The 23,539-nt window shown below is 50.2% G+C and overlaps 1 protein-coding gene across 7 annotated transcripts in view; it reads left to right on the plus strand.

Moving 5' to 3' along the window:
• The window catches only part of TSPAN14 (tetraspanin 14), a 58,277-nt gene that overhangs the window by 10,822 nt on the left and 23,916 nt on the right, over positions 1-23,539 (plus strand). The window lies entirely within an intron of this gene.

Below are 23,539 nucleotides of genomic sequence, written 5' to 3' on the forward strand. Positions count from 1 at the left end.
TTAATGAGGTCACTAAAAGCTGGAAGCGCATGGAGAACAAGATTGATTGAGTGTGGGACTGGGATGGTTGTCTGGCTGTAAAGGGGGTAGAACCGCTCCATTAATTGCAGTTTTCCACTCGAGCCCCCCTTGAGGCATATTAAAGAGCCAGCCAAGCTATGGAACTGGCTTTTGGGCTTTGTCACCTGCTTTGTCTCTGGTGACTTCCAACAGGGCCAGGAAACCCTAGTGGAGGTAGTGAGACCCCAGGTGCTTCTGTACTGGGTAAACTTACTCTGCTTATTCCTGATTCCTCCTTTTTCAGGTCCTCTCCGCTTTCCCATCTGGAATAGGGGGAGAGGTCATGGGGGTATACGGCAATGGCTTCACTCTTGGCTGGTCACCAGAGTTCCCGGGGTACTGTGGAAACTAGTGCTTTGTGAATCTTCGGCCTAGGTGGATGCCAGTGTTTCTTGTTTGTCTTACTTTCCATTATTGTGGTGTCCTCTCTGAATCAATGTGGGGTATTCATTATGCCCCCACATTCATTTTCTACCAAACAGCACATTTTTTGGTTCACAGAAGGGCAGGTGCCTGTGTTGGAACAGCACAGTCCCGGCTGGTGGTGGGAAGTGTTCGGTGCCTCTGCCGATCAAGCATGAAGACGAATGACATTGTCCACCTTGTCGGGTAGACAGCGGGGAGGCCAGCTTTCAGGTCGTTCCCCCTTTCTAGCCCAAGGGACCTGGACAAGTCTTTGATTTTTTTTTTCCCCCCTGCCTGGACTTGATTGTTCTCATCTGTAATGAGAGAAGAATCTGCCCTTTCTGTCTCTCACGGGTTTACTGTGAAGCTCAAGTATACATTTCAGGTCCGAGAAGCAGGACCAAGTCCCGGCGTTAGGCCTGACGCTCTGGTTTGGGACCGCTGCCATCACATTGACAGCTCTCAACAAAGTGTTCACCAGCAGCTGATTCTGGGAACCCCACTTCCTCTACTCTTGGGCTTGGTGGGGTGGGGTGGGGCTGGGCCAGGTTCTGCCGTGCTGTGGTTTTCCTCTGGGAGGCCTGGTCTGCTGAGCTTCAGTGCGCCTGGGCAGGGTGGGGTTAAACCCTTCCCTTCTCAAGGTCTGTTCTGCCTTCCTTCCTGAGAAGCCAGGGAGAAGGCCTGGAGTCCTGGTGTCCATCAGCTGGATAACTGAAGGAACTGGCACCTTTCTTAGTGGACTCTGCCAGCCTGTGCTCTATGGCCCAGAGCCATGGCAACTTGCTCTAAAGTGGCCTCTGGGATCCTCATGAGAGGGGAGCTCATGGTGCTGCCTGAGACTGCGTGTTCTCTGGAATTTGGGAGAGCTGAGTCCAGGCTTTCCTGCAGGGCTAAGGTTTGGGGAGAGGCAGGCCAGGACAAGGGGCCGGGCAGGACTTGAGCCTGAGGAGAGGTTTGATGACCTCTCTGGGTTTTCCCTGACAACGTGTACCAGCTGCTGGGACCTGTGCCAAGCTACCCTGCAGGGCCCAGAGAGCTTTTAAAAAAAAGGCTTTGAGGAATTATTCCTAGTCCTTACACCTACAAAAGAGTCCTTAGCAACTGCTGGAATTGAATGCGTGTCCCCTGAAACTCATCTACATCGGGAGGTTTGAGTCCTGACCCTAGGAGCGCTGAGGGCCACAACATATCTGAGGACGTGCGGTTCCAAGGCCAGGTCTTGGGCTCACAGCCTTAGAAGGCCTTTGGGGTACCTGAGCAAAGCTGGGCTCATTGGAAGATGGCATTAAGGGAAAGGGCCACCTCGTGTTTAGATTTGGTCTTCCTGAGGAGGGGTGACTGGGCCCCACTCACCTTCTGCCTCGGCTCATGCCGCCGGTGACTTTATGCAGCAGGAGCCTTGTGATCCCCCGTCTGTGGCACCTTCGCTGTGCTCAGGACTTGGCTCATTCTGTGCCTCTGGCAGCTCTAGGGAGAGGCTCTGCTTGCCCGCTGAGTGGGCGTTGTCATGAAGAGACCTCCACCTTGTCTGGCCAGCCTGCAGATTGGCTGTCTTATGTCAGCCCTTTACCCCAGGGCCAGGCAGATTGCTCTGTCCCCGGGCCTTGGTGGGGAGGCCAGCCCCAGGTCCAGACCAGGTGGTTCCCACTTTTTGGGAGCTCCGTTTTGTTAAAGAAATAATTAAATATTATTATTTAATATTTAATTATTTAATAACAATTAAATAATTATTCGGACACTTGTTAAAGCAGTAAAGCGGACTTTCTGTAAGTTTAGTGCAGTAGATAAGACTTCTGCTCTGGGGTTTTGCAGTGGGGAAGAGAGATTGGGCTCCACTTCAGATACAACCTGGAAAGTGGAGATTAATAGCTGAGGAGTGGAATGGAGGGAGTTGGTGGATGGAAAAGGGTAGGGGGACCCTTTGCTGACAGATCTCAGGATTCTGTCAAAGGCAGGCTAGGGTGATCCACTGTTATCCAAGGGTTGTTGGAAGATGAGGAGCTGGTCAGACATGGAGGGCGAGGGATTCTGGCCAAACAAACTCAGCAGGATTCTTGCTGAGACTGGACTCTGCAAGGCCAGAGGTGGAAGCCCAAGGTCAGGCCTAGCTGAGCGGAGGGCTCCAGAGAGCCTGGCTAAGTCTGGTCAGGGAGAGAGACGTCTGTCAGGGTTCCGAGGCTTACAGCAGCCTGCGTTCAGCCTGGTTCTCACACTCTCCTGAGCTCCTCACTGTTCACGCTTGTTTCTCAGGATTGGTGGCTTGCCCCGTTTACAGAAACCTGTGTCCTTGTCTTTTCGGCATCTCCTGGCTTCTTATTTTCCACCTGTTGGACTGCCCCTCAGCAACCTGGGAATAGTGTAGACCTGGGGCCTGGATTCCCTGCAGCCCCCGACCCTCGCCTTCTGTTGCCGGATCTGTTGGGTGCCAGACCACAGCCCCTTGATGCTGGAGGACCCTCCCTGTTTGACCCTTGTTTCTTGGCTTCTATACCTTGTATTTCTTGTTCTCTCCATCCTGGGCAAACCAGTCCAACAGCTTTGTGGATCTCCCTCCTCCTAGGGACTGGACTCCTTCATTTGTCTGAGCCTGGCCCAGGGAGGTACTGGATGGGGGGGGGGGGGTCTCCTTCCCCTGCCATGACTGCCTTCTGGTGGAAGCCCTCTAGTCTCCTTCCCCTGTTTAAGGCCTTCCCATCCCTGCATTCAGCCAACCAGGCGCGATGCTCCTTGTTTTCTCTCTGCCCCTCCTTTCTACGTGGTCAGTTCCCACTGATGACCTTGTTTGGTGTGTCTTCTACTCCTGGGGCATCTCCTGTCTCAACAGCCAACTTTTTAGGAAGGAGGCCACCCGCTGTTGTGAGACAGAAACGTGTGTGAAGAAAATCTGCTGGTTGGGGGTTGGGGGCCTTCCTCACTCCTGAAGACTGGAGGCCAGAAGCTGGCTCTGTGCCCTCAGTCTGCTGGCTACGGTCACTCTCTCCTGTCTCCTAGGTGCTTCCTGTGAAATACAAGTAATGGTGTAAACACAGATAAATTTTGAGATACATGTTGATATGTGGTGTGGTGGGGTTTTCATTCCCCAGGGAGCAAGGAGGAGGGAGTAGCACGTACCCAGGTGCAGGAGTGGCTCAGGCCCCTCTGGGTTAGGGTAGCCTGAACTGCTGCCTTGTGGAAAAACAGATGAGGTCATGGGGCAGGTGCCCCTGAGGTGCCCCAGGATTTGGTGTGTGGGAGGATCAGTGCTTACTTGGGGGTGGGGTCCTTGCCCACTCACGCAGGAAGATCGCTGGAGAGGAGCCGGTCTTGGTTTGATGGAGGGTTCGAGGATTCTGGGCAAGAGCTGCAGAGGGGTTGTGCCAGGTGCACTGAGAGGGGCAGGGACTTGCTTTCCAGCAGCTGAGGTCTGAGGCCTCCAAGTCAGCCTGATTCTCCCTGTTATGAAATCTCATTTGTGCTCTTTAATTGGGGGGCTACCAGTTGAACAGCAAGTAGTCATCAGAGAGCATCTTAGGGCATAGGAGAGCCAAACATACATTCCTCCTCTTTCCAGCCTTCTTTCCCTGTGGCCTGGGCAGTCTGTGAGCTTGAAGTTATTAGGAGATCTTCACTGTGGTGGCCTGGGGGTGGTGGCACTAAGTGGGGGCCTGTTTCTGCGAGGTAGGGAGAGCTCCATTCATGAACCACTCCCTGTTTTTTAGATGGTCTCGCCCAAATGCCCTGGCCAGTCCCGGTTGTAACAGGCATTGTGTCATACCCCTCCGAAGCAGGAGAGGCTGGGATGGTTATTATATTGCTCCTCAGGGGAAAGATCACTTGGAGGAAATACATCAGTGCTTCTGAGTGCAGAGTGTTTATTGACATGCAGTTAAGGGAGGCTTTTAAACAACATGTATGTATCCCTTTAGTAAGGAACAAATATACAGACCCATCTCACTGACTCCATTTTGTAGTTCCCATTTCCCGAAAGGTAGAGACATGGGGTTTAGTGGCTAAGGGATTGGGGTTTTTAAGCTGGGATTTCAGAGAAACTGTTTTTAGCCTGTGCTTGGAGTTGGGCCAGGCCTAGAAATCTGTTGAAATAGCTTTCTTTAGCTGCTAAAATTGGGATGGGTTCATACCACTAGGATCTTGAGCCTCACCGATGGCTGGGGAGGACTCTGAGAAGCGTCCCTGCTGGAGGCCTGGGATGCTCGAGGCTCAGCCTCCCCCACACCTGCACACATGGCCTGAAACTTGGGGGTCTTTCAGTCTCGCCAGGGAGTAGACCTGCCTCCTGGGGGTCCTCCTTGTGAGATCACTTCAAGTTTCCTTTCTGCCTTTGGCAGAATCTGCTCTTGGTCTTCCTGGGAAAACTTCTATTTTGGGACCTGGGGAAGAATGGTGAGCAGGCAGCTCTCTGAGTTGTTACTCTTTATTGACGACAGAAGCTGCCCCCCCATTTCCCCCCTTCCACGTGTTTAGGTGTTTTAGGGAGACACCAGAAGCTGCATTTGGAGAGTTACAGATGCGATTATTTGTGTGAATGCCTTTAGTCACAAACTTGAGGGATTTTATTTTATTTCATTTTTTTATTTATTTTTAAACACGAGGGATTTTAAATGATTTTAAATGTCAGTTTAGGTTTAACTTTTTATGAGATTGAGCGCTACCTACTGTGCTAACGAGGTACCTTAGGTTTAACGTTTTAATTAAAAAATGTATACATGATTAAAAAAACGCATAAAGATACGTAGTGAAAATTAGCATTTCCATGCCTGACCCCTTCAGGTCTGCTCCCTTGAGGCCTCTACCACCAGATGCTGGGCGCTCAGTCACGCGTCTCCTCTCTGTACTCCCCTTGTTTCTCCTCTTGCTAGTATACTAATTACTCTGTGCTGTACTTAGTGATTTTTACTCTCAAGCTTATCTTGGGGTTGTTCCATTTCAGCTCACAGTTGAGTCCATTCTTTTTAAGAGCAACACGTTCTTCCGCTGTGTGGTAAACCGTGATTCACTTTGTCAGCCTCTATTGATGGACATTGAGGTTGCTTTCAGTACCAATTTTGTTTCTAGAAGCCAAGCTGCAGAAATGCCTTGCACATGCTCATAGGCCTGTAATAGATGGCTGGGGAGAGGAGTCCAGGCATCCAGTGCTTAACGAGAAAAGAAGCACGTTGCTTTGATTCCAAGGGAGAGAAGGAAAGTTTCCAAGCTTTTCTTCCGGAGGGATCTTGTATTTATTTCTGCAGGCGGAGCCCCCAGCCGAAGGGAGCACACCATCGGGGGGGCTGGTGGCCTGGTTCCCACCGCAATCTTGTTTTGGTTCAGCTCAGGTTAGCCTGTCTCCGCAAAGCACCTGTTGTTTGCAGCTCTTGAATGTGCCCTGTGCTTACCCAAAAGTGTGATGTAAGAGGAGGTGACCGGAGCCAGACGAGGGCTGGGGAGGGAGGAGAGGCTTTGCAGATGGAGGTTTGAGGAGGCCCAGGAGCGTGCTTGACTTGGGCAGGGGTGTGACCCGGAAGTCTTGGCTGAGAAACCAGCAGGGCCTGGGCATCCACTTTCTTCTTCAGTTTTGGGTGTTGGTGTGGGGGTTAGCCTCCTGTCCTGGCCTCCTTGGACCTTTCGTTGCTCTAGAATCCCCCGTCTCCAGGCCGCTCTTCAGCCCCAGCTGCTTTAGGCCACTTTGGGTGTGACTTGCCACCCTGATTTTAAATTTTTAAAATTTTTTAAAAATTTTTTTTTTTTTTTTAATTTGACAGACAGAGATCACAAGTAGGCAAAGAGGCAGGCAGAGAGAGAGAGAGAGAGGAGGAAGCAGACTCCCAGGGGAGCAGAGAGCCCAATGCGGGGCTCGATCCCAGGACCATGGGACCATGACCTGAGCCGAAGGCAGAGGCTTTAACCTACTGAGCCACCCAGGCGCCCCGACACCCTGATTTTAAAAGCCTGGGTGGAAGGCACCTGGTGTAAATCATAGATGGGTTTTCTCAGGCGCTTCCTTTCAGAAGCTGGGGGTTTGAGGGCAACTAAGATTTTCCTCCTGGGTTGGGCTGGGGTTAGGGAGGGAGGAATGTGAGAGAGGGTCCCTGTGGGAGCCATCTCCTGGCATCCTCCTGGGACTTCTGGGAGCCCTCTGTCAGTTTCTCCATCCCTGTGGTCACTGTGTGCCTCGCAAGTGACCACAGCCTTTCCCTCTGGCTCTGGCTGCTCGTCGCCTGGGCAGGGCAGAAGCAGGGGGATTTTTAGGGCTGGCTGGCAGATGAAAGGGGGCTGACAGGACCCTGAACTGGTGGGTTTGATGCCTGTGCCCCTGCCCCATGTCTCCTACCATTGCCATCACATGCTTCCCCTGTGAGAAGTCCAGAGCTTCCCATGCCCACAGCTCCGTTGTGTGGGCCTTGGGGCCAGGGCAGCACAGAGGTTCCTATTGTGGCCGGGTGGCAGCTAGGGCTGACCTGTAGGGCTGAGGAGGTGGGGCCTGGGGACTGACAGTGGAGCTATTCACAGGCTCTGCCCTGGTTTCCTGCTGCCTCCCATTGTGGATTTTTGAGCAGGGAGAAGGAAGGGGGGAGGGGGCGCCCAGTGCTGCTATTGTTGGTGGCAGCAGGAGCCCATTATGCTCCTAGAAGTCTTTTGGGAGACCGGTCTTAGCCACTCCAGGGCCCTGTTGTGTTTCCTGATGTTGGGTGAGCTGCCCAGCCTGGACTTTGCCCTCTCCCAGTGTGCCCCCCGCCCTTCTTGGAGATCTAGGTGGGCCCTGCTTTTTGTGGTTACCTCTACCAGGATCTCCCTTCTGCCCCTCTCAAGTCTCTATGCTGTGCTTGGAACCGCCCCCCTCCCCCCAAGAATTTAGAGCAGCCAGGCAAGGAGTGGGAATGCATGTGCCTGTCCTCTCAGCCACCTGCCTGCCGCCTCTGTGCTGCCTGAGCTCTCCTGGGCCAGCTATGCCCTTGGGTGGCAGCCAGGTGTGTGCCTGGGATACTGTCAGCCTTGCAGGCTCCACTTCCCTTTGTACCTTGGTGCTCAGCCCAGTGTCCCCTGTTCCTGCGTGGAGCGCTCAGCTACAGAACGGCCTGCTTGCTGGGGGGCTGGCCTGTAGCCTCCACGCTGCCGGAGCCCCGGCCATTTTCCTTTGTTCTGCCGCGTCCGGACTCTTGAATTTCAGGCGGGCAGCAGGCTGGGCGGGCAGCAGGCAGCAGGCAGCAGGCAGCAGACGGCGGGTGCAGAGCACCAGTGGAAGCCCTTAGGACATGAATCTTCCCACTGAGCCAGTCCCCGGCTGCTCTCTATTCTCCCAGCTATCTCCCCATCTCCCCAGGGTTGCTGAGATCTCTTTGATTAGAGACAGTCACCCCCTCTTACTGGATCAGAATCCTGGTGACTTGTGCATGAATCTTCCCGCTGAGCTAGTCCTCTGGCTGCTCTCTAGTCTCCCAGCTGTCTCCCCATCTCCCCAAGGTTGCCAAGATCTCTTTGATTCGAGACAGTCGCCTCCTCTTACTGGATCAGAATCCTGGTGACTTGTGCAATGGGGACCTGGAGAGGTCCCACCTGTTTGTGGTGGTGGAGGAGGTGAGAGAGAAGGGAGGGGGAGAGAACACACAGCACCGAAGGAGCTCTAGCCTCTAGGTCTTTGACAGACAAAGCTACTCCCAAGCACCAGGTGTGGTCTTCCTTTACCTCCTGGCCTTCCTGCGTGAAGTCCATAGAGGATCTCTTGGCATGTAGTAGTGGCAGGGGTGGCTGAGAAAGTTTCTTTTTATTTTGATCTCAGTATGGTTGTGGGAATCTTTCTCCCAGCTGAGGGAACCCATCCCCTGCTCCTTTGTCTCACCTCCCCCGGTTTTTGGTGGGCGTAATGAGCTTCCTCTTGGGGGACCGATTTCACCCATGGGGTGGAGTTGCCGGTAGAGCTGAGCGCTACACTTGGGTAACTCTTTCTGGAGTTGAGCCTGCCCCAAACCAGAAGTCTCTTGCTTTGCTTTCTAAACCGCAGCCAGAATCTGTAATAGTCACCTGCCTTTGAAATAGAGTTGTTTTGCATGAGGACTAACTTTCACTATTTTTTTGTGTGTTTAGCATTTTATGTTACCCATCCAAAACCCATCCATCTTTGAGATCAGCCTGGCTCACTGTAGGGGAGGAAAAGTAATTTTCCCTCTGCCTTACTGGGTTCTTCACTGAGAGCTCCTGTAATATAAAAGGCAGATTAACAGGAGGAAAACAAACAGAAGTTTAGTAACAGGTACACCTCCTGCATACATGTGACGGATCCAGGAGAACTTGAGGAACTGCCTGAAATGGCCTAAGCCATCACCTTAAATGCATGCTTTGGCTGGGAGGGAAGACCAGGAACTGGGATAAGGTTGTTAATGCAGATTTAAGTTGGGCTCTGGCTCCCTCGATAAGAGTTTCTTATGATTTAGTCTCATCCTAGTCTTCCTGGTACTGAGAAGGGACAGCCTTCCAAGTGGAGACTCTCCTTGTCAATGTAAATTTCCCTTCAGTAACTTCTTGGTTCTCAGAACTTCTCCCCTGCCTGCTGTCTTTAAAAAATAACTAGATCAAGGTAATCTTTATGCCAGAGAGATAGATTTTGGGGTGGCAGATTCCGTTCCCTTCCTTATTAGCCAGGTCTCACAAATTAGGAAGTGAGTCCCAGCCCTGGACAAGGGTTGTACTTTGGAGTTGCGTCATTTCAGCAAATGTATAAGACACAGCAAAAAGCTAAGTTTACTTTTAAATGCATTGAAACACAGGTGCTACTTTTAGGTAGTTGGACCCAGACGTGGTTGGGAAGGGTCATGGTTGCCCCAGCACGGTGCTCTGGAAGTGGAGGTGGAAGGCTGGGTTTGAGTCCCGGCTCCACCACTGTCTCTTTCCCGGGGACCTTGGCAATTCGTTTCCATAGGCACCCATCTCTGAAAATGGAAGGGGTGCAAAGATGAACTTCAGGAATATTTTAGCTCTGACTCTGAGCTCTTTGACTCTAATGGTTGGTCACTATCTTGAAAGCCCCTCTTGCTAACTCAAGATCTTTTGGGGAGGAAATGTTATTAGATGGGATTGGCAGAAGGTGTTTCTTCCTTAGGTTCTCAAGAGGTGGTGGTGATGGTCCCTTCCACAGATGTTTTTCACAATGGAAACTCACCCACCCTGAGGCCAATCTATAATTTCAGTTCTCAGGGGCTGGGTGTGGTGTGAGTGAGTAACTCTTCTCTCCAAAAGGCTGCTGCATTCCCTCTTTGAATCATAGGGTCAGGGGAGGAAGGTAAATCTCTGCATTTTACCATCCCTTAAAGTGAAACCAGGCTGTTAAAAGTAAAAACAGAAACATTGACATAAAGACACTCTTTGTACCTAAATATCCCCTCTCCTCTTCCTGGAAGGGAGGGGGGTTGGCAGAGAGGCGGGATAGGGGGGCCTGCTAGGTTTAGATTTTGTCTCCATGCTGTTGTGGATTCCAGAAGGCAAAACCATCCTTTTGCTGGTGCCCCTTTAGGGTTGGTTTCTGGCCCTTTATCTGCCTTTCCCCACCCAGCCGCCATCCCCTGGGCCTCCTGTGCCTGGCGGCCCAGTGGCTTTCCTCCCATTGTCTGCCTGCCTCACCAGGACCGGCCTCTGTGTCACTGCTCTAGGCTGTGTGTTTCTGCCGGAAGTCACAGCAGTCTTTCTTGGAAGATGCCCAAGAGGCAGAGAGTTCAGCTTCTCCAGTCACTGGGTTAGAGTAGCTTCCACAGCTGTGAAATGGGAATAAAAATAACCTGGAAGGATCCAGTGGGAAGCATCGAAATACTGAACAAAGTCCAAAACTTCAGCAAAGCAGATGACATCCCCGTCAATCTAGTCACAGTCAAGGTGGGTGGCCTTTCCTCCCACGACTTGCCCTCATGGTTGTGGCTTTTCTGTTGGGCATCTCGGCTCCTCTCAGCTCAACGCGCTGCCCACCGGCCTGTCAGCATTGGCAGCACCTGCCAGCTTGTTGAGATGCAGCATTGACATTTTCACAAAATTCCCAGGTGATTTGCATACACTTTCAAGTTTGAGAAGCCCTGGCTCAGACACCTTTGTTCTGCCCGCCTGCCTTTTGCTCTAGCACCTTCCTCAGTCTGTTCGGTGGTTTTTGCAGACCTCGTCCTCTTGCCCTCCTGAAAGCTGTTGACGGGTCTGGGAGCTCTGACAGCCCCTGTCCCTTTGGGTGTGCAGTTTCCAGCAGCTCTCCCTGGGTGCTGGGGGCGACGGGTGAGGTGAGGCTGGGGACCGAGAAAGCCCCTGGGCCTGCAGCTGCAGGCACCTCCCCCAAGCCTGCTGGTTAGGTCAGCTTTGGGGCACGGAGCCCTCCTTTGTGAAAGGGTGGCAGGGAGCCTCCCTCAGCCATCTGGTGCCTCTCGCCCTGCCCCATCTGTCCCAGCTGGACGACAGGATCAGAATCAGGTTGTAAATGTTGTTTTCTCATAGAAACACAAACCATTCTGTAGAACGACATTATGGTGTATGTTGAAGTTCAAAGAAATCGTTCAGAAAGGGGACTGTGCATTACTTTTGTAGCAGAGAAAAGTTTGCTACGGCTCCTCTGATACCAGGAGGATTGCCTGCTCACCTCCTGCATTCTGATGGGGGTTTGTGGGCATGAGTCTGCCAGGCTGGAGAAGACCTGGCTCCCCGCACAGCTGCAGGGGTGGGGGCTAGCCTGCTGGGACTCTGTTTAGGGACTGAGCTGCTAATCTCCTGACAGACCACTCTCAGCCTTTTTTCCATAGGACCTACCATTGATTTGCATTAAAAAAAAAAAAAAAAAAATTCTCCCTCCACCCCATTCCTATGTTTTCAGTGCACATAGTTCTATTTATTTTTTGTTTTTTGAGCAGGCTTCATTTTTCTTAGCTTGTTTGGGAACTTTGTTTTATTTTCTTTGCTCTGTGACCAGGCCCCCCCACCCCTTGCCCTCCCCAGGGCTGTTTGCATTGCTGGGAGGGAGCCAGAAGCCAGGCTCTGCCCTGGCCTTGGAGAGCTCCCACCCCGGAACAGGAATCTGGGGTGCTCCCAATGCTGTCCTTGGGGTGAAGTGGGTTGGTTGTCTTAAAACACAGGATATCCTAGCAGACTGTGCAATGTTGGGTACAGTGGTTTTTAACATTTTAGAACCATAATCTTGATGCATTTCAGGCATGGAAAATTGGAAGAAAAGGAGTCAATATGTGTAATTGTCAGTTCTCTTACATAGTTTGTGTGTGTGTGTGTGTGTGTGTGTGTGTGTGTGTGTGTGTGTGTTGGCGCCCGAGCAGGACGGGGGTGGGGCAAATGCCTACAAAGAGAATACTTCAGGTCTGCATGAGACCAAATCCTTACACCTCCTGTTATCCCCCCCACCCCCCGTGGCCCCTCATGGTGGGGAAGGCTCAGTTCTTGGAGCAGAGCTGATTTCTCCCCAGAGTGGGCCCGCTCATCATCTGGAGCGTCTGTGGCCAGTAGGGCCCCCGCGGTCTCAGCTCTCTGGGGCCAGCTACGCTGGGGTGTAGTGACACTGTTGGCAGAGCCTGGCCTGGAGCAGGGGACACACCCGGGGCCATGCTGATAATCGCCTCCGGGAGCCTTGTGGGTGAGATGGTTGGTGGCCTCTGTGTCGCGGCGGCCATGTGGTGTCTCCATCTCAGGGCACGCTGGTGACCGGCTCCATGTGGAGTGCTCCTCTTGTTCACATTTAAAGCAGTCTCTCTGTCAAGCATTTCCTGACCAGCTTCCCGCCTCCTCCTTCCTTCCTGTGCAGGAGGATCCTGCCCTCCAGCACCTTCCTGACTCCGCGTTTTGTAGAAGGAAGTGTGTCCCCGGTCCCCTGAGTCAGGCAGTGGTCTCGCTGGGAGTGCTTGGCCTCCACAGCCTCATTGTGGGTGCCTTGCACGCAGCAGGTGTCCAGACATGTGCAGTCAAGTTGGTGGTGTTTGTCACCCACCATGAAAGCCTTTTCCCTGGGAGGGACTGGCTGAGTGAGTTGGCACACTCGGGGATTGCTCCACAAGTATTCTTCAGTCGAGGGAGCCTGTGCCCCAGGCCGTTAGCTGAGAATTTCAGAGTGGACAGAGGGCCCAGGTGGATCCCCCTGAGGTCTGGAGGTTTCAGTGTGCTGGCCTCCTGGAGTCTTGTCCCTGTTGAAGATGTCACTGTGAACTGGGCCTGGATTCTCCCCATCTTGTGTACACCCAGCTTCTGGGTGTAGACATTAGGGGTTCAGAGACAGACCCGCCGTGCTGATGGGGTGCTGGGCACCGTGGCAGCAGGGGCTCCCCGTCCTCCTGCGAGCCGCCATTGTCACCTTCCATGGCAGAGGGGATAGCCGCCGGGAAGACACGAAGGTGCCAGGTCTCCTTTAGCCAGCTTTCCGAGAAGTTGGCGGGCAGCAGCTGAGTGTGACTGGGCCCTGCCTCACTGGGGTGGGCCGGTGGGTAAGCCGCCTGGTGAATCAGCCTCACCATCTCTCTCTGGGCCCCAGGCTTGCTCTTGTTCCTAACGTGGTGTTTGCATTTGTTGTTGTTTGTTGGATGGTTTGTTTAAGGAAAATGGCCACAAGCTCTACATTTTGACTTGAGGCCAGTTATTTTGTAGAATCTCCTTTAACTTGAATTTGTTGGATTTTTCCTTAAGATGAGATTCACATTCTGCATTTTCATCAGGAATACCACAGAAATGAGGTGTCTTCTCAGTACATCCCCTCAGGAGGGACCCGTGTTGGCCTGACTCATTACTGATGATGGAAACAGCGATGACTTAGTTAATAAGGTGGTATCTGCTGGGTTTCTCCACTGCTGAGTTACTATTATGTTCTCTGTAATTAATAAGTGTCCTATGGCGAGATCCTTTGAGATCATGTAAACAGGCTGTTTCTCATCAAACTTTCATCAACTAAATTTAGAGCCCGTTCCTGTCTGAATGTTTGTGTCCCCCAGATTCGCATACTGAAATCTACTGCCCCATTTGACTGCCCTTTGGAAGGTACTTAGTTCTGGAGGGTGGAGCCCTTATGAATCAGATTAACACCCTTAAAAGAGACACCACAGAGCTCCATTGCTCCTTCCAGTGTGTGGGGAACACGGCAGAAAGGTACCAGCTTTGAACCAGGAAGAGGGCCCTGACTCGGCCTTGCTGGTGCCTCGATCTTGGACCTCCCCAACTGTGAGAAATAAATTTCCATTCTTTATAAGCTACCCAGGCTGTTTTAGCAGACTTTGTTGTAGCCGCCGTAACAGACCAAAAACAAACAAACAAACAAAAACAAAAATACCCAACCCACTGATGATTCCTGACACCAGATTCTTGATAATTCTTTCTGTCATGGTGGCTGAACAGTGATATTTTATTTTATTTTATTTTTTAAAGATTTTATTTATTTATTTGACAGACAGAGATCACAAGTAGGCAGAGAGACAGGCAGAGAGAGAGGAGGAAGCAGGCTCCCTGCTGAGCAGAGAGCCTGACTGGGGCTCGATCCCAGGACCCTGAGATCATGACCTGAGCCGAAAGCAGAGGCTTTAACCCACTGAGCCACCCAGGTGCCCCGAACAGTGATATTTTAATTCCATTAATTCCTTCTGCATTTATCATTTGGCCTTCTGCTGTAAAGGAGAGTTTTGTCTTCTCCACTTGTTTATTTGTCCATGTATTAGTATATATCTGAGCAGACTCACGGATTTTTATTTTATTCAGTGAGTTAAAATCCATTACTGTAATTGTTAGTCTGAGGCTCAGATTCTTGCGGATTGGCCAGCAAGGGTCCCTTCAAACTGACTGCCATGAAGGACAGCTCTTAAAAATGTGAATTTCCAGGTCTGTCACAGTCCTATTGAACTAGTCTCCGTGTGCATTGTGGAAAAAGCTCCTTGAGTGATTCTGATGTTCTTTGGAATTTGGGATCCCCTGGACCAGGCCCATCATTTTCAAGTGTGCCCCTCGTGGAGCCTCCCCTTTGCTCCCAGACACCTGAGATGCGTGACCTGCTCTGCCTGTCTCCATGCTGGGTTTCTGGGTCAGAGTTTCTTTGAACAAAACCTCCTGTAGCTTACAAAGTAATAAAAATAGTAAGTTTGAAAATCACTGGATTCGGTGACCTCCATTCTAGGCCCAGCATTGCTCCCGCTGAGCCCTTGCCTCTCTGCTTCCCTCCTCTGACCCACTTCCGTCCCTCCCTCTGCTTCTTTCCCGGTAACAGCACTGAGGTAGACAAAGGTCTCTCCTCTCACCAAGATCAACAAGGAGGCCCCTTGGTGTGCCTTAGACTCAGCAGGTTTTGGGCTGTGGGTTTTGGTGGTGGAAACTCCTAATGCTATGTTTGCTAAGTTCAGAGTTTCATACAGGAAACCAAGCACTTAGAACCCCAGGCACATTGGGGAGCCTGCTGGGGCTCAGAGCAGGTAGCCTGGGCTTCCCTGGACCTCCACATGGATTGAGTGGACATGGAGGCCATCCCTGGGTCTCCAGTCTCTGAAAACAAGAGACTTTTCCCATACCTGTGTGCCGGGGGCATGCTGTCCCCTTGATAAGTGCGGGTGGCTCACCCTCACCCCTGTGTGGCTTTATAGTGTCTTCCCCAGAGGAAGAGTAAAACTTCTGGATACTTCTGAGTGGCTGCTGCCACCGTGTCCAGTTCACACTGTTCCTGGCAGACCCTAACTGTGAGGAGTTGGGTCATAAGGGGAATGGGCTAGAGTGGGACATAGACACTTTGACTCTGAGCGTGACTCGGAGAGCAGTAGAGAGCCTGTGGATCTGAGTTCTTCCCCTCTCAGTAGGTGGCTGTGCCTTGGGGCTGATTCCACACCATTCCTGTGGGCAATGAGAGAGCCTACTCTGGCCTGCCTTTGTGACCCTCCCGCCCACTGGAACCTCTTCTTCTTCCCTATTCACCTCTCCCTTCCTAGACTCATCACCTTAGGCCTGCCTCTTTCTTTGGGCTGAGAATGTTCCCCAGCCCCCAGTGGGCTCTGAGGTCTCCCTTCTCGGGTGCTAGGGATGTCCAGGGCTTGAGGCATGCTACCTGGGGGTGCAACAGGGCCCTCAGCTCCTTTGGGAGTAGGGCTGCCCTTCCCTGGGAGGGGCTCGTGACTTTGCCAGGTGTCAGTGCTGGGAGCCTCGAAAGCCACATGGAAAGATAGAACCTTGGTGATAGGCCGACTGGAGAGTTGAGTGGGAGAGGAGATGGCAAGGGTGACTAGGGTGGGGTGAGGGTTCTAGATTATGGGTGGATGGTGCTGTCTAGGTACAGTGTAGTTCAGCTGGGATATCTGCTCAGGGCCTCACATGGGCCACGTCTGGGTGTCAGCAGGGTCACATTCCTCTCTGGATACTCTGGGGAGTAATCTGCTTTCAAACTCATGTTGGTTGTTGGCAAAACTTAGTTCCTGACTGCTGTAGGACTGAGAACTTGCTTCCTTGCTGACTGTCAGCCAGGGCCACCCTTAACTCCTGCTCCACGTGCACGTGGCTCCTGGAGCCCAGATCTAGCAGTAATGCACCACATCCTTCTTGTACTTGGAACCTGGCTACTTCTGCCCTCAGCTGATAGAAAGCTCTGCTTTTAAGGGCTCACATAATTACGTTGGACCCACTCTGATAATTTCACTATTTTAAGCCAGTTGATCAGTCATCTTAACTACATTTGCAAGCTTATTTTGCCCTTCCTTTTATATGGTGATAAATCATGCTTTCTGGTTTTTTGCTTTGTTCTGGAAAAAGATGGCAACTAAAAATATTTTGAAGTCTTCTTAGAGATCTTGGTAAATTGTTGGATTGAGTGGACACACCTAATTTTACTTTGTTACAGAACCCCACAGAAGTTAAGATAGAGGGAGTTTGTATTTTTATTTATTTTTTTAAAGATTTATTTATTTATTTGAGAGAGGGAAAGAGAGCAAGTGTGAGTATATGGGGTCAGGGGCAGAGGGAGAAAGAGAATCCTCAAACAGACTCCCAGCTTACCACGAAGCCCGTCATGGGGCTCAGTCCCAGGACCCTGAGATCATGACCTGAGTTGAAACCAAGAGTCGGCTGCTTAACCAGCTGAGCCACCCAGGAGCCCCAAGATAAAGGGAATTTTTAAAAAGGAAGGAGTCTCTGAGGACAGGGGAATGGGAGAAGACAACAAGAAAAAATTTGCCAGCCAGGAATAGATGCATGAGTGACCGAGTTTAAAATAGAGAAGTTGGTGTCACTACATTGTTACTTCGGGGTTAGCGGGGCAGAGGTGCATCCGAGGTAGCTAAATATAAGAATTATTGGAGAGTAGCTGATGTGGTTAGATACCTAGATTACTTTCCTTCCTCCATGATGCTTGGTGACACCCTTTCCCTTTGGCTGGATATCGGAGATTTATTCTGAAGAAGGAAAAACCTTCTTCAGAAGGTGAGACTCCAGGCGTTCCTGGAGGTAAAAGTGGGAGATCACATTCATTCCCCAGCTTTCTACTTCCATTTGGCTTCTAGAACCCTGACATCCAGATCCTTCCCTTCCAGGGAGGAGATTAAAATAAAGGAGACCTCACTGGGGGAACCTGACTGGTCTAGGAGGAAAGGGATAATGATGGTGACGGCTAGGATTTCCTAGCAAAGGCAGCCAGATCAGCCTACAACAGAAACTCACCAGCCCCAGAACTCAGCATTTCCAGCTAGTTTTTAGGCATTTACCCTTCCTCATGGGGATTACTTAATTATGGGGTTTATCAAGGGTTACTAACAACTGAAGAAACTGCCTAATGTGAAAGGAAGGAAAACAAATAGAAAAAAAAAAAGCAACTTGAGAGAAACATCCCTATTTAGGAAGAAGAACATTTTGAAAAAAACTTAGACATTTTCTCAGATAAAAGAAATTTCATGTCCATGAAGTAAGAACAGGATACTATTTAAAAAAAGAATATTTTGAAAACAAAATGGTTAAAAGTTTAAAAATTAAGGGAAGGACAAAAGTATCAGAATGATTAAAAGAAAAAGTAGAAGGCGTCTTCCAGGAAACAGATTAAAAAAAAAAAAAAGGTAAAGAGATGGATAATAGAGCAGAAGGATCAGGCAGGGTTCCCGTGTCCACCAATAGGAGTTGCAGAAGGAGAGAACAGAAAGCAATACAAGTGGGGAAAATGATCAAGAAAAAAATTTCCTTAAAGGATATTGGTTTCCGTATTGGAAGAGCTCATCAGTTGTTGAGCCAAGTGGGTGAAAATGAACCCAGACCAACGCCCTGAAATTTTTTCCAGGGAGAGAGGGATGATCCTACAACTTTCGAGAGAAAGAAGCACATCAAACACACAGATCAGGAATCTGAGTAGTTTCATGGCTTCTCGTTACACTGGTATATAGAAGATGGTGGAGTGGTGCCTTTGTCATTCTCCGTGAAATTGATTCCCAACTCTGTACACAAACTTTTGTTCAAGGATGAGGGTAGTATAAGATGCTTTCAGACATACAGGGTCCCAAAACCTTGCCTTTTGCACAGAAGGGTTTCTCCACCTGGTGGAGCCAAGACTGCATCTCTCATGGGCTGTATCCCAAATTGAAGTAAAGGAAATTCTGCACACCAGTCCAGCTCCAACTCAGTAAGCTCCAGGAGAGTTTTCTTCTGGAAGAAGAAATAGAACTACAACATCTGGTGTGAATGAATGTACTTAGAGGAGACTTGAACAACTGGCATTGAATTTGGGGTTGAATGTTGATAAATTTATAGGAAATTAAACAAAAATAAGAGGATTATTAATTCCAGAGAACAAAAAGTAGGAACAGTAATGATGGTTTATATGGCTCAGTCTGATGGCTGAAGAGATCATAATAACGTAAACTCTGAAAATCACTCCAGCCGTTGCTGGAGTTTAATTGGGATTAGAGATACAGAAAAGGAGAAGAGTAAGGAGTATCAGGGGGACACGCAGTTTCCACGGGAGTAAGGAGAGTTACATCCTTGGGGAGCCTGGGTGGCTTAGTTGATAACCATTTGGCTTTGGCCCAGGTCATGATCCCACCAGCGTTCTGGGATTAGGCCCCACATCGGGCTCCCTGCTCAGTGGGAGCCCGCCTCTCCCTCTCCCACTCCCCCTGCTTGTGTCCCTGCTCTCTCTCTGTCAAATAAATAAAATCTTTAAAAAAAAAAGAGAGAGAGAGAGAAAGAGTTACATCCTTGCCTTCTAGGGTAGGAAGTTGGTAGGTAACACCTAGAACTGAAAAGCCCTGGAATAGTAATGCAAGTATGTTGTGTACAGAAGTTTCTAAGAGCTATCGTGCACAGTATAAATACCAAGATCAGCTGGAAGTTGAAAAGGTCCCAGGCTATGGCCCAGGATCTGCTCTTTTTGTCAACACAGTTTTTACAGTGGTTGCTTCTTAGGTAATGTGCAAGCATGATCTTGAAGACAAAACAAAATACAAAAAACAAACAAACAAAAAAACCGGAACAGCAAATCTAGAACGCAAGGCACCCAATGGGGGAGGGATGGTTTCATGAGGCTCAGTTGTGCATGGGAGTATGTGGGCACTGGCTTGATTTTGTTAGTGTGTTTCTTACTATGGGTCATGGTGAAAATGTGAAAAACAGTGTTTAGTGGTTTCTCATTGCCAGTTCACTTTTCACCCTTCTAAATTGTTCAGATATTTTGCAGCTGAGCATGTGCTGCTTTTTTTAAAATTGAAAATGAATGAAGAGCTCGGGCACCTGGCTCACTCAGTCGGTTAAGTGTCCAGCTCCTGGTTTCAGCTCAGGTCATGATGTCAGGATTGTGGGATCGAGCTGCTGTCAGGCTCCATGCTCAGTGGGGTCTGCTTGAGAGTCGCTCCCTCTGCCCCTCCCCCTATGCACTCGTGTGTGCGCGCTCTCTCTCTCAAATAAACAAAATATTAAAAATAAATAAATAAACAGCAAGAGGGAGAAAGAAGGACTCTTACAGCTTGAAATGATCCCAAAGTAGACAAGCCTGGTCTACAGTGGCAGTAAAAGTCATCACATTTGGAGGCCAGTAACCTCTGAGGTAGGCCCGCCCACCCTTCCCCACCAGCAGTGGCCAGTTTGCATGTATAATGCAGAGGTGGTAATGGTGAGCACAACAGTGGAAATGTTTTTAGAGAATCCTCCGCCCCATGTAGCCATTTCCACACTCTTATATTTCGTTTTGGCCTTTAACCACATGCTTACAAATTGTTCCGTAATTGCAAACCATGATGTTCAGATTTCATACTTAATGCATATTCCTTTTCCTCTGTTGGTTTATTTTCTGGAGGCAAGTTCTTAGTCATGACTTTATTGGATTAAGGGTATGACTTTTTTTTTTTTTTTGGTTTTGAATATCTCTAAACATATTGCTTGCCCAAGGGTAGTCATGGTCAACTCTGCTGCCAGCGACCAGGTACGAACTTGCCACCCTCACCAGGGGCTTGCCTGGAGTAGTGCCGGTGTTGTTGCTAAACGGTGGTACATGAAATAGTGTTTCTGTGTTGTCTTTTGGTGTCCCGTTCAGTGGTGTTGAGCATTTTGCCAAGATAGTTATAGTGTCCATTCATTTCATATAATGTACATAGCCTTTGTCCTTGTGTCTAACACTGGAGTCTTTTAAGTATAGATTTTTATATATTGTAGATTTTTACCCTTTGTCATAACTGCTGCAGCTGCTGAAAACATTTGTATTTCTTTTTATGTTAATGTTATTTTTAATTGTATGAGAATCTGAAAACTATTTATCTGTTTCATATTGATATATATATATACATATATATATATTTTAAGATTTTATTTATTTGACAGAGAGAGAAATCACAAGTAGGCAGAGAGGCAGGCAGAAGGGGAGGGGGAAGCAGGATCCCTGCTGTGCAGAGAACCCGATGAGGGGCTCGATCCCAGGACCCTGAGATCATGACCTGAGCGGAAGGCAGAGGCTTAACCCACTGAGCCACCCAGGCGCCCCTCATATTGATATTTTTATACTTTGTATTTTTTCCCTGTTGGGTCAAAAGCGAAGGAGATTTCCTGAAATGCTCTGTTATTTTGTGCATGCTTGCAACCTTAAATATTTGGATTTATTTTGGCTTATTAGTTAGTTCTCAGACTGCTAGCCAGCTCTCTCAACACTATGACGTGATTGTAACCTTCCCCTTTATTTTGAGATGTACATGTTTTGACAAATACTTTGTCATGTAAATGCTTTCTTCTGTTTTAATAAGTTTGGGAACTGAGACAGTTTCAGGACTTGGAAACTGTCCAAACCTTTCCATCACCTCCTTCCCTCATTACCTCCTTTAGTTTATACCCTGGGATGCACCCGTGTGGAGACAGGATCTTTCCGTGACATTGAAGTTCAGGATCTGCCTCTCCACCCTCCGGCCAGTGGGATAGAGAGCAGTGCAAGGGTGAGAGGCAGCTTTTCCTCCCTGCTCCTCAGGTTCACAGTGGGGCGGGGGTGGGGAATGGGCGAGCTCTCCCCACCGCGTGGCTAGTTGAGTGCCTTATCTTCCCATAGCGAGGAATAAACAAGGGGGTGGACAAAGACTGAACTGTTTCCCCTCCAGTTTCCTCATTTGTGAGTCGGATGGGGAAATGCTGTCACTGGGACAGCCCCACCCCGAGGCCAGAGGGTTATCTTGGTTCAACAGCAATGGTGTGATGCCTGGTGTGAATGCTCTGGGTTTGCATGGCAGGTGTGTAGGGGACACATATGAGTGTGGTACACTGCGTCACGGTTGCTTAGGGTGCTTCTGGTCCTTCCCCGGTGTGGACCTGGCTAGTGTAATTCCAGATGTCTGAGTTTCCAGGAAGTGAGGGCTGGGAGGGTATGTCCTGGGTGTGGAGATTCTCTGGGTGTGGATTTGGATGGACCCTTATGTCTGTGAAAGCAGTCTTATTTGGGTGGCTTTGTGTCTGTGGGGTGAGGCCTTCCGGGCCACATGAAAGGGGGTGAAACCTATGGTGAGGGTGGCCAGGCGCCCTGTGGAGAATTCCCCCCTCCAGAGCCTGCAAGCCCGTGGGGTTCCTGTGACCTTTCTCTGTTCTCCACAGTTAATTGGCCAGAGCTGAAGAGCAGGGATCTCCAGGTTGAGAGTCCCCGTATCACCTTAGGGTAATCATTTCTCAAAGGCTCCAAGCAGGGGGCAGGGATGAGGTTGCCAGTCCTGAGGAAAACAGATAGACTTGTGCTAACTAGCCGGTTTCTCCGTGGAGGAAGAAGGGAGTCTGACTTTGCTTCATAGCTTTTAAGAGCTTTACCATGGTTAAATGATGCCCAGGGAGTACTCTCTGGGACTCTTGAAGTTTGGGGTACCGTGCCTGGGCAGCCTTCCCCAGTCTGTGGGGTCCAGTTCCTTGGGAAAGTTATGGCCATCCTTCCAGGCTTCTCTAAGAACCATGAAGAAGAGGCGGTGTTTGATGATTCCAAGAAGCAGGATTGTCTTGTCCATAAAAAGGAACAGGGTTTCTACCTTTTAGAACATTTTTTTGACTTCTAGGCCATTTCTGGCCAAGCTGACAGTTCTCTCTCTTAAACTTACCTGAGTTTTAAGTTAAAAAATGTTTTTTCTCTATATGCATGAAGCCAGTCACCTGTAGTTGGAGAAAAACCCAGTGCTTTGGGGGTTTTGTCTTGTGTGAAACACAAATGAGTGAATGTTGGTTCCCTTTAGTTAGTTGCCTACCGCCAGGCATCCCGACCCTACCTCTGGTCTGTGTGCTGGGCTGTGGCTAGCACAGTCCTTCTACCTTTGCAGGCGGCCCTTGGTGCCCGGGCTGATACCTGGGACGTTAGGCTTGTCAGAATCACCGGGGAATTTATCAAACATGCCAATTCTCGGCCTCAACCTGCACCTACTTCTCAGGACCTGCAGAGGTAGAGCCCTCAGATCTGTATTTGGAAGGAGGCATGTGATGCTGCCAGCAGGGTCCCTCAGCACCAGGGACGCTAGGGATCAGTTTGTTGAGGATGCTGAGGCCTTGAGAAGGCAGGAACTTGCCCAGGGGCCTCTTGTGTGTCCTGTGTCCATGGTGTCCCTTGGTGCCTGGGATTGCATTCGTACTCCCTTCTTGAAGGGGACTTGTGTGGAAGTCCTGTGCTGAGGGCGCGGCGGGGGCTTCTGGGTCGCTGTCCCCTTCCTGGCTGGTTTTGGAGGCCGGATGGGCCAGACTCTCCCATCACCCTCTGAGGGAGGAGGTGAGCGAATGGTGGGTCCAGGCTACTGCGCCTGTCAGTGCCGCCCTGTGGCCAGGAGGGTGAGCGGTCACAGCACCCATTCCAGAAGGGTGGGGTTTGCGTGTCCCTGCTTGGCATCACTTGCTCAGAACATTACAAGCCCGTGGTCAGTCCACCGAGGCCACTCCCAGGAAGGGATTTTGCAGCAGCCCTTTCTTGACAAGGTGGCAGCCGCTGGTTTCTTCCTGGCAATTGTGGGTGGGGTTATGTCTTCAAGGCCTGAGTAGCCTTTTCTGTTTTTGCCTCCCCCCTGCACCCCCACCGCCCGCTCAGCCCCAGAAAGTGGGAGGAGAACAGAGGCTGGGGTGAGTATTCTCCTGGGAGCCCTAGGTCCTGCCTGCCCCCCAGGGATCAACTTGAGACCCCCACCCCCTTCCCCACCACAGAGCCTCTGTTTCGGCAGCAGGGGGTGGTGGAGGATAAGGGCCCACCTGGATTGCTGTTGGGTTCCAGAAGGAAAGTAGTAGGGGTACCTGGCTGGCTCAGTCGGTTGAGCATCTGCCTTCGGCTCAGGTCATAATCCTGGGGTCCTGGGATCAAGCCCCACATCGGGACTCCCTGCTCTGCGGGGAGCCTGCTTCACCCTCTCTCTGCCTGTTGCTTCCTGTGCTTGTGTTCTCTCTCTCTCTCAAATAAATAAAATCTTTAAAAAAATAAATAAAAGTTGGCATCCTCCATTCTTTAAAAAATTCTTCTTCTTTTGGCTGCTTTTAGAAAGTTGACTTAGTGTGATTCTTGCCCAGTCTGTAGCTGGCACTGATAGTAAAATGATGCCCGGACTTGTGCAGGAACACGGGAACAATTTGGAGACTTCTAAAGTCTGTGTGTGAGCCTCGCCTTGGCTCTTCCTGGGGGAGGAGTTTTGGGGGTTTTGCATCCACACGTATCGTCTTACCACCCCCT

Source organism: Mustela nivalis (genome assembly GCF_964662115.1).
Source record: "Mustela nivalis genome assembly, chromosome: 2".
Lineage (NCBI taxonomy): Eukaryota > Metazoa > Chordata > Mammalia > Carnivora > Mustelidae > Mustela > Mustela nivalis.